At 43.3% G+C, this 14,077-nt stretch overlaps 1 long non-coding RNA gene across 2 annotated transcripts; it reads left to right on the top strand.

The window, feature by feature from the left end:
- Positions 1 to 4,487: 4,487 nt before the first annotated feature.
- LOC136768160 (uncharacterized) lies at positions 4,488 to 6,463 on the top strand. 2 transcript variants are annotated; one of them, XR_010821946.1, is made up of 4 exons: positions 4,488 to 4,678; positions 5,260 to 5,370; positions 5,620 to 5,730; positions 5,984 to 6,463. It is a non-coding gene; the product is annotated as an uncharacterized LOC136768160 (long non-coding RNA). The 2 variants fall into 2 exon arrangements; XR_010821945.1 differs by having other exon boundaries at positions 5,615 to 5,730.
- The last annotated feature ends 7,614 nt before the right edge of the window (positions 6,464 to 14,077 follow it).

Below are 14,077 nucleotides of genomic sequence, written 5' to 3'. Positions count from 1 at the left end.
ACCAGCAACCAGCATAACAAGTTTGAGTATTTTATTTCACAGAAAGGAATAATTAGTAATAAAATCAGCAGCAACACATTAACACACAGTTGGGATACAACAAGACTTACAGCACATTTAAAGAGTCATTGATCACACATGCTGTATTTACACAGGCATATAATATTGTACTTAACCCGAAATAATTCATATAGTGAATATGACAATTACCTCATTCCATACACCCCATAATAAATACATCACAATAATAAAGGCACAATAAATGTTCCAATACAAACCATTCCTGAACAACTGCAGTTTGAACTCTTGAATCCCAATTGAATTGTTATTTTCTATGGACGGAAGTCTAATAGGGTCATGTAGGGAGTGTTTTTGTTTGTTTGTTTGTTTTGTCCTCTCAACAAAACGTGGGAGGTTATATTCTGAGGATAAAAAAAAACAGAAGTTTATCTCCAGATGAATTTCTGAGATTAATCCCCTTTGAATAGCACGAAGATGCACAATCTGGACATTATTTGATTGTCCCTCCTGCACAAAGACTATTACTTCATTAAATCCAAATGGTTTCTCCCTCTGAAAAGGCTCAGTTAACTTGTAATAATACAGCGATTTTGTGCCTACAGCCAAAGAATATGCTTATTGGTAAATCCAATTCTATAGACAGAATTTAAAAAGTCCTTACCAATATCAAAACCTCTTAGTTTCCTGAGGAATTGAAGTTGCTGTTGTGCCTTCTCATATATATATGTACACACACACACACACACACACACAAAAACATTTTCAGTGAACAGAGGGTTTTAGTCCAGCACAGTACCAAGATATTTAAAGCTTGGAACTTGATCCACCTCTTGTCCTTCTATCCTAAGTGGCTTAAAGAGGGGATGTGATGAGCCCACAGCAGCACAATTATTTTGTGAACATTGAATTCTAGAAAACTTGAATTCTAGTCCTGGGAGACTTCAACATCCACCTCTCCAACCCTTCCCACTGTGTCGGATTTCTTCCTCTCCTTCACTCCTTTAACTTCTCTCTCTCCCCATCTCCCCACACTCATAGGGCTGGCCGCCAGCTAGACCTCATCTTCTCTAGAGGCTGCTCCCCTTCAACACTCTCCGTGACACCAGTTGACATCTCAGACCACCACTTCATCTCCTTCTCCCTTTCCCTCCCCTCCCTCCCCACTCCACCCACTCCCTCTGTTACCTTCCGCCGTTTTTCCCATCTATCTGTCAACAGTGCTACTTCCTCTTTGTTCTCTTCCCTCACCTCCTCCCTTGACTCTCTCTGTCCTCTCACGTCTCGTCCTGCCCATCCCTCCCCTCCTCAGCCTTGGCTCTCTGCTGTTCTCCGCACAACCCGAACTAGTCTGCGTGCCGCCGAACAGAAGTGGAAAGGACCAAACTCCCAGCTGCCCTCGAAGTCCTCTGCCCTCGCTCTCTACTGTCCACAGCTGCTGTCATCCCACTGCTCAAGAAACCAACCCTTGACGCCACCTCTCCTCAGAACTACCGCCCTGTCTCCCTACTCCCCTTCCTCTCAAAGTCTCTCGAGCTCTCTGACTTTCTGTCCCAACACTCACTCCTTGATCCTCTGCAATCCGGCTTCCGCACAGCTCACTCCACTGAGACGGCTCTCCTGGCTGTCACTGACTCCCTCAGCTGTGCTCGGGCAGCCTCCCTCTCTTCAGTCCTCATCCTCCTTGACCTCTCTGCAGCATTTGACAGCATTGATCACTCCATCCTCCTCTCCTGCCTCGCTGACCTTGGAATCTCTGGGACTACCAAGTCACATGGCGAGGCTCCTCATCCACCCCCCAACCTCTCCTCACAGGCATTCCCCAAGGCTCCGTCCTGGGCCCGCTCCTGTTCTCTCACTACACTCTTTCTCTGGGCCCCTCATCGCTTCCCATGGTTTCTCCTACCACTTCTACGCTGATGATGCCCAGATCTTCCTGTCTTTTCCCTCTTCTGACCCTCTCATCCCCTCTCGCATCTCTTCCTGCTTGTCTGCTATTTCCACCTGGATGCACTCACACCACCTCAAGCTCAACCTCTCCAAATCGGATCTCCTGTTTTTCCCCCCACTCTTCCTCAACTTCTGATGACCTCCCCATCTCGATCCCCTTGGAATCCACCACACTCTCTCCCTCTTCTTCCACTAAAAATCTAGGAGTGACCCTCGATCCTGCGCTCTCCTACACTTAGCACATCACCATGCTGACATGCACCTGTAGATTCTTCCTGAGCAACATACGCCGGATCCGTCCCTTCCTCACCGACTACTTGACTCAGCTGCTCGTCCAGTCACTGGTCCTCTCCCGCCTGGACTACTGCAACTCCCTCCTGGCCGGCCTGCCTGCATCTACTACCTGCCCGCTCCAGCTCATCCAGAACTCTGCGGCTCGCCTGGTATTCTCTCTGCCACGGTTCGCACACGCTACTTCACTGCTCCGCTCCCTCCACTGGCTTCTGATACCAGCACACATTCAGTTCAAGACACTGACCCTCACCTACCGCCGTCTCGACCATACTGCACCAAGCTACCTTCAGACACTCGTCTCTCCATACATCCCCTCCAGACCACTGCGCTCCTCCAGTGCCAGAAGACTAACTCTACCTCCTCTCCACTCTCCTTCCTCCAGAGCCCGCTCCTTCTCATCCCTGGCCCCTAAATGGTGGAACGACCTGCCCACCGAAGTCAAAACAGCAGAGTACTTGACCTCATTCCGGCACTTACTCAAGACGCATCTTTTCCGACAGTACTTAGTACTTAATATTAGTCCTTTTATCCCCATTAGATAGCACTTCACAGAGTTTTATTATGCTTCTTGTGTTCTTGATTGTTTTCCTCCTTGCTCCCTTTCCCATAACCCCTGACTGTGACCCTACATCTTGATAGCACTTAGCTTTCATGGTCCAGGATGTAGGACCTCACTTACTGTACTTGTGTAAATTGTAAATTGGAATTTGTAAAATGTATAATCTTGAATTGCTATTAGTTAAATTGAATTTGTAATGATTGATGCCTTGCCCTGGATAAGGGTGTCTGCCAAGAAATAATAATAATAATAATAATAATAATAATAATAATAATAATAATAATAATAATAATAATAATAATGAAGATGCATCTTTGAGACAAGCCACTAGAGAAAAATCATCTGCATATTGAATCAAGGTACATTCCCTATTATTACATATCATCTCACTTATGCGCTGTGACCGATCGTGCAGAAATGCCCTAATCCACAACATCAGAGTTGTATTTGTTTGTAAGTCGCATAAATGTTTTAACAATAAATGTAATTTGATAGTATTAAAAGCTGAGGAAAAATCCATTAACAAAATATATATGCAAGTGCCCAAGTTATCTTAATGGCGAAAAGTTACGGCCAGCTGGTTACAAACAACTCTTTCCATGCATTTGTATAGTATGGAAGTTAAAACTACAGGTCTATAGTCATTCAGGCATTTAGCAATGTTTGTCTTTTTGGCACAGGTATTATGGTAGATCTCCTAGTCACTACGTCCCTTTACTTCACGGTCACCAATGATGGGTTTAAGTTTTGACACGTCATCACACTTTCTCTCAAAGGTTTCCCTATTGAACCTTGAATAAAAATAATGAAGTTAATTTGCAAATTGAAAAGGATCTTCACATTTTATAGTTTGTGGTTCTTCCCATCACTGCATCCAGTCCCTCCAAGCCTCCCTTGCATTGTCTCCTCTAAATTTCAAAGTGAATTCAAAGCGAATTCAAAGCAGCCTTGAAAAATTATTCTATAACATCATTTTTTCCAGGTCCGAATTCATTTATTTTGTGAACTATCTAGGGAGTAAATGAACCACATTATGGTCAGATTGCCCAAGTGGGGGACAACTATTTGAAACATACACATCAGGCACAAACGCAGGTCAAGGGTTATATTTACCACTAACATAACAGTCATTCTCTATTGCTCAGGGCACCAGTTTATTGTATATCCTAATGATAGGTTTAGGTTATAATGCCAAATATGTCTAGTAAAACTAGTAGTAAATGGTTTTGTGTGAGTAAAATCTGTAAAATGGGAGCGTTACCCTATTTATGGGGAAATTAGGTGCACTCTTTATTACACTAATTCTCTATGTATAATCTTGTAGATTTTAGATCTTAAATTTTTTCAATAAGTAAATGTGACCAAATTTCATGAGAGTACTTCTGACTAGTGAGCCTTCAGACTATAGGCATGTACCTAACCCAGACACACACATCCACTGCTGAAGTTAATAATATCAGCTGGAGCACATACTCTACCCAGTCAGTCTAAATCATGGGTTTTCAAAGCAGTCCTGGAGTACCCCCTGCCCTGCTGGTTTTTGTTCCAACATAGGTCTTAATTACTTAATTGAATGGTATATTGCTTTGTTAGGTCAATTAAGAATTCAATTAAGCAATTAAGGCCTCAGTTGGAACAAAAACCAGCAGGGCAGGGGGTACTTCAGTACCGGTTTGAAAACCACTGGTCTAAATCACTGATCAGACTATTCTCACCACGGTTGACTCCTTAAGGCTACCGATAGTTTCACAAACAACTCCCGACAGCAATACACCGATGTAGGTGGAGTAACACAGTTACTGTGAATATCCGAGTGTTAAGGACAGAAACCAAAAGCACACGACTTCTGTCTTTGTGGTGAGTAATAATCTCTCTTAAGAGAAATACCACATTTCTTATCGTCTTTTGTCTACCACTGCTTGTACAAACAAGAACATATTTGAAACAACTGAGAAGTGTCTATGTAATTATTACTATATGAGTGATGTATTGTAACAATTGTAAGTGGAGATCCTCCCAGGACACTGGCAGACTGCTGGAGTGGGTCTGTTCACTAGAGCCCACACTGAGCTCTTGACATGTCAGTTGTGGAAGTGCTGATGGGGAGACATTATGGCCTATCTAGGTTTGGGCTCAAATTCTATTCAGTCATTCTGGTGGGGGGAATGAACCCAAATGAAAGATGTGTTTGGGTGTGTTTTTTTTTTTTTTTTTTTTTTTTTTTTTTTTTTTTTTTTTCTGGCATCTTATGCCTTCCTGTATATATGGAAGGAGCACCACCAGTCAAAACAAGCTGGATCTGTCATTCTCAGCCTGAAGGTCTCTACACAGGCACATACACCCAAATTCTGTCCCAAGATCTATGAGAAATTAAGAAGAGCATCAAATGCAACAGTTTCTTGGTGTCCCACTGCATTGTGGTTTATTTTCCTTTGCAGATCAAAGCAGCCCTGTCCGTGAATATTGTGAGCACGGTGGCCGAAGGCATAGCGATGTTGTTCAACTTCATTGACGCTGTGGCACTGCCCTTCCATCTTTGAGGCTCAGGAGTAGGTTTTCTAATTCTTTTTAATTAATTTAGAGGTTATCAACCCTCTTCCTTGAGAGCCATAATCCTGCAGGTTTTGCAGGTCTCTTAATCCTCTGTCACTGTATGAACTCTCTGTCTCTCTCCGTCTCTCGCACTTTTTGTCCCACTCTTTCTCACGCACTCTCTCTCTCATGGGGGCAGGGATGATTTGGTGATAATAACATAAGGGGGAAATAGTTCTTCATTGTCTTTTCTATCTCTAGTACAGTTCCTACACAGTTTGGCGTGGGTAATGCTGTTTTTCTCGATCCTGGAGTTCTGCGTGGCCATCTCTGTATCGGGCTTTGGATGCAAAGCTGTGCGCGATGGCACCCCTGCGGTGAGAAACAAGGCACACACTCTTGCTGTCCTGTACTGGTGGCCTAGGCATTCCCATGTAACTGAAAGTTATTTTTATTGCTTGATAGGTTTTTAATACCTTTTATTCAAATGACAATTACATTTCTAATCTATTTTGAATATCAATCTACATGTCTTTAAATAGTTTTCACCAGTTCCACAAATCTATACACTGAGCTGTATTTTCACTTCTCAACACACAGTGATTCTCTCTCCCTCTCACTATTTCTCAGCCTGTGATTGTCATCCAGTATGGTGCCAACCCTCAGCCAGCAACAGCCCAGCAGTCCCCCGGGCTACCAGCTGGCACCGGACACAGAGCAGGACGCTTTTCCCAAGACCCCCAAGGCAGAGTGACAGAGAGAGCTGGGTTGGACCTGCACAGGGGGAGAGAGGGGAACACCGAGTCACCTGCACAGCCACCGCAGGGGGAGTGGGGGTTTCTAGAGGAAGAGCTGTGGAGTCTGTGTGTGAATGTCTGCAGGAGCTCTTCAGCCATCTTCAGAGCTGCCTTTCACACACTGCTGTTTACAACTTACCCTCGATTGCTGGTTGGATGTGGTTTCATCCACTGATTGCTTCCTCTCCGCTTCAGTGAGACGAGACGGACAGCTCCATCAATGTTGCACATATATCGCTAATATATATTTGTAATTTTTTTTAAATGCTTTTCATTTAAGCCTTCGTTAAGAAATAAACCTATGCTGACAGTTCCCCTCGCGGTGTCTTTTGAGAAATGCCAATAACCAGGGTAAGATGTCTCTTCTTGGATCTAGTAAAAACTGCACTTTAAAGTCGTTTCAAATGAACCAGATGCACAGAGGTCCTGAAAGTCTCTTCTTTTACACAATACACCACTCTCAAGCTTGTCTCATACAATGGTAGCAAAAGAGGAAGTTGCAATTGTGGACACCAGAGGTTCCCTTTTGTGGTGGCTCCTTCGTGGCGGTCAGGACCCTGGTGAGGACGACGAGCCGCAGATCAGCTTCCATGGGACGCTTTCTGACAGTTTGTGCAGAAATTCTTCAGTTGTCCAAACCTACAGTGTCATCAGCTGCCCGGGTGGCTGGTCTCAGATGATCCTGCAGGTGAAGAAGCCAGATGTGGAGTCCTGGGCTGACCTGGTGACACGTGGTCTGCGATTGTGAGGCAGCTTACAGTAGAGAAATGAGCATTCATTATCTGGTAGCAGCTCTGTTGGACATTCCTGCAGTCAGCAGCCAATCGCACGCTTTGAGACATCTGTGGCGTTGATGTAAGCAATCTCTTTAATTTCAGCTCCTGAAACATGGGACCACCACTTTACATATTGCCTTTATATTTTTTGTTCAGTGTACTTACAGAAGCCATTTGATCCATCTCATAGCTGCAGTACCATAAGAAACACCATTAGAGGGCAATGCAATGTAGGAAATTCTGTCATAATGAGCATAATTTGTAGTGTTCGTCCAGCAGGCGGTGTGCTTTATTAACTTGTGATTTTGAAAAAAGTAGAAAGCGCTCAGAACTGAAATGGGCACTACTGAATTAATTATTCATACCAACACGTTAGTCTTAATTATACCAATGACACAGAAACACAAGACTTTGCAATAAACTCAAGTGTGGTACTTTGTGTACTCTTTCAGTTCTTCTGAAATATAGCTGGAGAAATATAGTGCCATTCCACAGCACATATTGTAGTGCAGATTCACTGATCTGGGTCATCAGAGAGATGTTTTAACCTGTAAAACTGAGATCAGGTGTAATTTTTTTTTAAGGATATTTAAAGTCTATTCCCCTTAAACCCACTGTCCCCCACTACCAACTGTGACCGTGCACTACCCTACTCATGATGCAATTCCACTAATATTGACAGTTACACTACTCAATTTGAAACAGCAATTTTGTCTTATTGCATTATTGGAATGAACTATCCACTGAAACACAGGGAACGATCAATAGCTAAACTGTCCCTGGTCGAAATTAAAAATGGATCATCAATTATATCGTCTTGCAAATTTATTAAGTGGATTTATTCTAACTCTATTCTAACCACTGGCCATAGTATATTAAACACAAGTTCTGTTAGATGTATAAATGTGAATGTATATAAAAGGGAAATGTATCATCTTGTAGATGCAGTAGAATTTGGAAAAGGTGTATTACTAGAACTACGAAGTGTATATCTATAACAATTTAAAAAACACCTATAATAAAGTCTGTAATCAAACAATTACAAATGTATTAAGCTTCCAAATGGTTTCCTCATTGTAACTGAATTTGAATGGTGTTGTATTTAAAAGGGGAGGGAGCAGAAGAAAGAGAAGGACGGGAGAAAAAAAGAAAGGATAAATGAAAGTACAGACAGGGTGGAGGAAGAAAAAGGCAAAAGAAGGTAGGAAGAAGGTAAGGAGACCAAAAATGAGGGGGGTGTGGGGGGGGATACAAAAACAAAACATAAAATGGAGGGAGAAATAAATTATATTTTAATAGAACAGAACATCAAGTCAGTGTTGGATAAGTCCAGAGATTTGTGTGTGTGTGTGCGTGTGTGTGTGTGTGTGTGTGTGTGTGTGTGTGTGTGTTTGTATAGCGGGGCTTTGGGGGGGCTGGCAGCAGCAGGACAGTTCAGAAGTGAAGTGTTGGAGCATAACATCCTGGGACGTCCTGTGCCAGGGCAGGGGAAACGCGGGGGCAATTTGTGCGATTACACAGCTCACTGCCTCCCTACAGCCCTGACAGCGCTCACTGACAACACACTGACACCAGGGCTGAGAGAGAGAGTGGGAGTGAGGTGAGGGAGAAAGTGGAGAGAGAGAGAGAGAGAGAGAGAGAGAGAGAAAGAAATGGAGAAAAGAGAGGGGAGAGGAGGCAGAGGATGGTGAAGTGAGGGGAGAGAGAGAGTGTGAAAGAGTCAGAGAGGAGGGTGAGGGGAGAGGAAGAGGGAATAGGATGTGAGGGTGAGAGAGAGAGAGAGGTGAGCAGAAGAGAGGATGAATAGGGAGGGAGAGGTAGAGGGGAGAAAGAGACAGGAGGAGGAAGAGAGGGGATGAGGGAGCGGGAGGAATGTAGGGTGTCAGAAGAGAAGGAAGGGAGATTCAAAGTGAAAGAGAGTGGGGAATAGAGAAAAAGGAATTCAGGGGATAATATCTATAGTAACCTTTTGTATAATAACTCCTTGGGGATGTTCCACTTTAAAAGGCCACTTACAGTTAAGATTCAGAGAGAGAGGGATAAGACTAATTGCTAATCCCCCTCGCCCCATCGCTGTGTTGTCAATAGTCAGATGAGTGCTTCTTGCAGGGCTGGTCAAGGAATCGGGTTACCATAAGAGAGCAAGGCTAAATCTGAGGGGAAAGGAGAAAGGAGTGAAACAGGGGGGAGGGGGAGAGAGAGAGGGAATGATAGACAAGGCAAGGAAGAGAGCATCTAACACATCAAGATCAATCTAGTCATCCTAAGACCAGGCTGGACATTAACAATGAATGCTATTTAAACTTCCTATTTATTCACACCTGTTTTGGAGTGAGATGCCTTGTTGATCGATGGCCAAATAAACAGGAGGGAAACGGAGCGCTTCCTATTTCTAACAAGAGTGCAGAAATGGCCGCCACTCACAATCAACGACAAGCCACCTTTGGAAACAGTGGTGGGCCATCGATCAGGCAGTGCATCACAAAGACGCTCCCCAACCCCTCCCCACACACTCACACACACTCTTTAAAGAAGAGGGGACATCTGCAGCAGCTTTTAGTGTTTTGGACAGGAAGCCAAGTTAATCCTTCCTTCCAATGGGCTTGTGTAAAATTTAGGCTCTTGCACTACAATGGAGGTGAGGGGGTTAATTGATTTCCACTCATCTGACCAGCCTAAACAACTCCTTTTGTTTTTCTGTTGGTGGTGGGTGTTTTTTTATTGTGGTGGGCTGCTTCCTAATATGAGATGTTCCCGTACTGGGGATTAAGTGTGGTGTTTCTGATTTGCTAAGTAGTGGGACCATTTGCTGCCTTTATCCCAGAGACAAAACAGTGGTTGCAGTCTTCATTTAAATTGGAAGAATCAACATTATTATTATGATTATATTTCTTAGCAGATGCCTTTATCCAGGGCAGCTTACAACTGTTACAATATGAACATAAGAAAGTTTCCAAACGAGAGGAGGCCATTCGACCCATCCAAGGATCCAAATCAACACCATGCTTAATGTTTGGGATGAAGTTGTTCTGTTCTTGGGTTTTCGCCAAACATAACATTTCTCATTTAGTCTAAAAAGTTCAACCAAAGTCTTGTGGATCATTTTTGTGCTGTTTGGTGAACTTCAGAGCGGCAGCAATGTTTTCCTGGCTATCCTTCCATAATTCTTGTTCAGTCTTTTTGTGATAGTTGAGTCATGAACATTCACATTAGCCAAGGCAATAGTGGCCTGCAGAAACTTTATTTCATTGTGACTTGCTGGATCATTTGCCAGTTTGTTCTTGGAGGAGATTTTGGTAGAACTGCTCCTGGGTAGAGTGACTATGGTCTTCAACTTTCTACATTTGTCTAACAGTGATTTGGTGTAGCCCCAAATCCTTATAAATAGTTTTGTAATCTTTTTTAGACTGAAGAGCATCAATAACTGCTTTTTGTGAGATTTCTTCTGATCGTGATATGACCATTTCCCACACCCCTGTATGGGGTGACACATTAGCTCAACAAGCTTCTATAATTATTAACTTTGACTGGAAAGAAAAATATAGAATAGAAAACTTGCCTGTATTAGCGGGGTCAGTCTGGCTCTCAAACATTGGTAATCTGCCAAACAGTGTCACCAAACTTCTTTTAAAACATCAGGTTGGTGGCAGATTTCTACGTGAACTTCTGTGAGTAGAACTATACACCTGCTCAAGACTAACAATTTCTAAGGCACTCTTCATCTTAAATGAGTGCAGACAGTATTTAGACAGTTTACAGTAGGCATGTACAGAAACAATATATAGCAATTGTGACACCATGGGGGGTTATACCAGGCATCTGGGCTCTGAAGGCAGGATTCAGGAAAACAATAAGCAGGTGGATAGTGGAAAAGTGTAGATTTATTATTCACAGTGTGTGAGGTGCTCAAATCAATAAGACATACAAAAATCAAATTCACACTGAGCTAAGCATATAACACCTGCTACATGCTACCCTCTCTCAACATGTAATTAAATAAACATGAACACAACACACAACTAACAGCCAAGTCCAATCCACAATCCGAACTGGTATCCAAACTCAAGTCCAGAGGTCTTTACCATAGTCTCAATTCACTTTCTCTTCTCTGTCTCTCCCAGCTCCCAGGCTCTCCTCCTACCTCAGGAAGCCCTGTGCCTCCGTATTTTATAAAGGGGGGAGCCAGTCATGGAGGGAACAGTGGGTCAGCTGTAATTTTCCTCACCCAGGCTCTGGGGAAGTGCAGGGCAGTTTGGGGCGGTTCCTCACTGCGTCGCCCAGCACAGCGTCACACAATGGAAGCCAGAGGCACCAGAAGATGGGCATGCCACGGCCAAATATCCCCCCAAGACCAGTAGCAACACCCAGGTGACTGAGGTCTGGTGACGGAGGGCAAACTGGGGGGGCTGAAGAAAAGGACCAGGGCCAGAAGGACCCAGGGAAGCCTCAAGGAAGCAAGCAGAGGGTCCTTTTTTCCCCGACAGTTCCTCTTCTGGCACAAGTTGGTTCCTTGTCCAACTCAAGCCCCAAAGAGTCCTGTTGTTCCTCTTCCTCCTTGCCATTCTGAGAAGGTTATCTCATCCTCCCAGTCAAGGTCTGGCAGAGTCTCTGCTTCAGGTGCTGTGGGCCACTCGTCTTCCTCTTCATCGAACTCTGGGAGGACTAACTCCTCCTCCCACTCCAGCTGCTACTGGGGCTGCTGTGCCATTGTTCTTCACACTCAAGCTTAGGAATTCGGTCTTGTGGAGTTCGTCAGCGTCTCCTCCTCCTTGGGCTCGGAGAACGTCAGCGGCCTCTCTTCTCTCAGCCCAGAGGAGGTCAGCGGCTCCTCCAATCTCTGCCCTCTGCCTTTGGTGGCCAGGGCTGCTCCTCTCAGGAGACAGTAACCAGCGCCGCCATCTCTGACTTAGGAAGCATCAGTGGTGTCTCCGTCTCTGGCTTGGGAAACCCCCACAGGTCAGCCAGTACTTCACACTGACACACTAGGTGTACGTTGGTTGCGGCCAAGTAGCGCTGCAACAGTGCCTCCATTTTCTTTTTCTTTTGTTGTTTTTCATTTTCATTCTTTTTGTTTCCTAGTCCTATAGCCTCGCCTGCATTCTCCACCACCTGTGACATGGCATGGGGTGTGAGCCTGGTCCAGTCGTGGCTTTGGTTTGCTGTAATACAATGTTGTTTTGGAGGATTTCGCAGTGTTGTAGTCAGCTGTTCGTCAGTCAAAGATAGATTGTGTGCTGTGTGATCAATCACTCTCTCTCTTTTCTCCCATCTTTCAAGTTGCTTTCTTGCCGATTTGACCCTCCGGGCTCTTCCCTAGAGGTACTTTGCATCAAATGTTGGTCGAGGTGGGCTTTTATGTGGGTCCTTCATGCAAGGTGTGTGTCATTTCATCAGCTGGACAGGTAGGTGTATGACGTGGCATTTTTTTCGTCATGCCGTGAATCCACAAGGTCCTTTAGTATCGCCGTTCATATACCGCTCCTCTCACGTTGTCTCCACGTTGTAAAGTGAAATCTGCCATTTGTATTTTTCACATCACAATATTTGAATACAACATTAAGTTTAACGCTCAAGCAATAATAAGGTCTTATTTTGTCATGTATTACAGATCAGTATATGTAAAGTATTTATTTGCATCTGAGCAAAGTAATGTATATTTTCTCTTGGTTTTCTTGATTGGTTTTATGTTGTATATGCAGTCACATGCAGCTTCTGTCACCCATTTGCCTCAGTAGAATCCCTAACCTCAATTTGAATCCATTTGCTTTGCTTGAGGTTTACACTTTGAGTATTATAGTTTTATATTACTATTTTAATACAATTACAAATATTAGACATTCACAACATGAAATATATTAAAGACAAAGTAAATCTACTAAATAACAATTATTATACACAATTTAATTTAATTTAATTTAATTTAGTTTACTTTACATGGAATTATTATATTATTACTATTATTATTAATAATATGATATGATTATTTTCTCTTAGCCAGGGCAACATTGTATAAATGCTGTACAAATAAATACTAAAATGTTGTAAAAATATGTTTCCAATGCTGACCATGCTGAAGCTCAATAACTTTATTGGGATATTTCAATGCCTCATAAAATCTCAAGGTTAAAGGGATCTGGATCATTTCTTTTGAGGGATTTTCATTTGTCGTATGTGTACCTCTCCTGTCACGTGGACCTCTTGTTTGAGATCATCAATGTGTGGGTCTTGTGGATGCTAACTGGGCCCGGCGTTCTAATAGGATGGGTCAGAACATTGTATAGCTTTCATATCCGGTGCCTTCATTTGAATTCAGTACCTTTTTACAACATATAGGCTTCTGACCTTCTCGTGGCTATGAGGCTTGGTTAGCTGTGATTTATCTGTGAATAAATCCATCAGCTTTCATGGAAATGTACTTAAGCCAGGGGTCACTGTTGAGGTCAAAGTTGTACGCTATACACCAGCTAATAAATTGGAGGAAGAGATGGAGGAAGAGAGAGTGAGAGATTATACTCGCAAAAGCAAATTCGAGAAACCACTCCTTAACATACAGTCCCAATATACTAAGTAGCAAATCAGATGCATTGTGGGATATGTTCTTTTCTTTCTTCACTGCACAGAAATCAATGAAGTCGACATCCAAACTTTACCCTCCGAATCTGGGTAAACCAAGAGCATCCTTTACAGCTTGTTCTAAATTTGTTAGGTGCTAAATATGAGCTATCAACTACCTCATTGTTACTGTCCAGTACAGCTTCATGAACAAATATTTGTTCAACTCAATGGAAAAGAGTTAAGATTTTCAACTACAACTGTGTCTGGGATTCATTCTAATTATATCCCCGCCTCTCCACATCCATCTACTCTTCCCCAGAGATTCATTTTATCAGCTAATGGAGCCAGGATTAGATTGGGATTGGAGAGCAACCCAAATGGTCTCTCTAAAAGGGACTATGCACAATGGCAGTATTTTTGTGGGTAGTTCTCATGAAATGACTGTCACCATTGCCCATCCACTGACCAGGGTGCTGGCTCCTCTTTATGTGTTATTATCTGGCTCTTCTGTGCTTAAGGACTAAGCCTTCTTAATGGTGTGTGGATCCATACTGAGCCAGAACTGAAGCTAAGGAAAGCTGAACCAAACCTGCCTG

The sequence above is a fragment of the Amia ocellicauda genome, chromosome 14 (genome assembly GCF_036373705.1).
Source record: "Amia ocellicauda isolate fAmiCal2 chromosome 14, fAmiCal2.hap1, whole genome shotgun sequence".
Taxonomy (NCBI): Eukaryota; Metazoa; Chordata; class Actinopteri; order Amiiformes; family Amiidae; genus Amia; species Amia ocellicauda.
The sequence above is the reverse complement of the archived record's forward strand: the minus strand, read 5'-3'. Positions and strand labels throughout refer to the sequence as shown.